The following is a 421-nucleotide window of genomic DNA, read 5'->3' on the forward strand; positions in this document are numbered from 1 at the left end:
GGCAGGAACTGATGTCAGGCGGGGCGGTGCCAAGGCCGGCGGCCGCGGCTGGGACGCCCGCGTTGTGCCCGCACTCAGGGGACTTGGGGACCTCGAGACCCCTTCAACTCACGACCTCGGTCCCCACCCCCGCCAGCCGGGACCCTGGAGCCTCCCTGCGGCCCTCCGGCCCTCCTCTGACCAGACACTCGGTTTCCCGGCCCTCCTCAAACCAGAGACCTCGGAGAACCCTTCAGCTCACAGACCGTGGCCCTCAACCCAGAGAACCGGCTGGAGGCCCTCCTAAACCCGTAGACCCTGGCTTCCCGGTCCTCCTCAGTTCAGACACCTCGGAGACTCCCTCAGTCCACAGACTCTAGGCCCAAAGCCCAGAGACCCCCAGGCCATACCAGCTCAGAGATTCCCTTAGAATCCCAGCTCC

This window comes from Trichechus manatus, unplaced genomic scaffold (genome assembly GCF_000243295.1).
Source record: "Trichechus manatus latirostris isolate Lorelei unplaced genomic scaffold, TriManLat1.0 scaffold00048, whole genome shotgun sequence".
Taxonomy (NCBI): domain Eukaryota; kingdom Metazoa; phylum Chordata; class Mammalia; order Sirenia; family Trichechidae; genus Trichechus; species Trichechus manatus.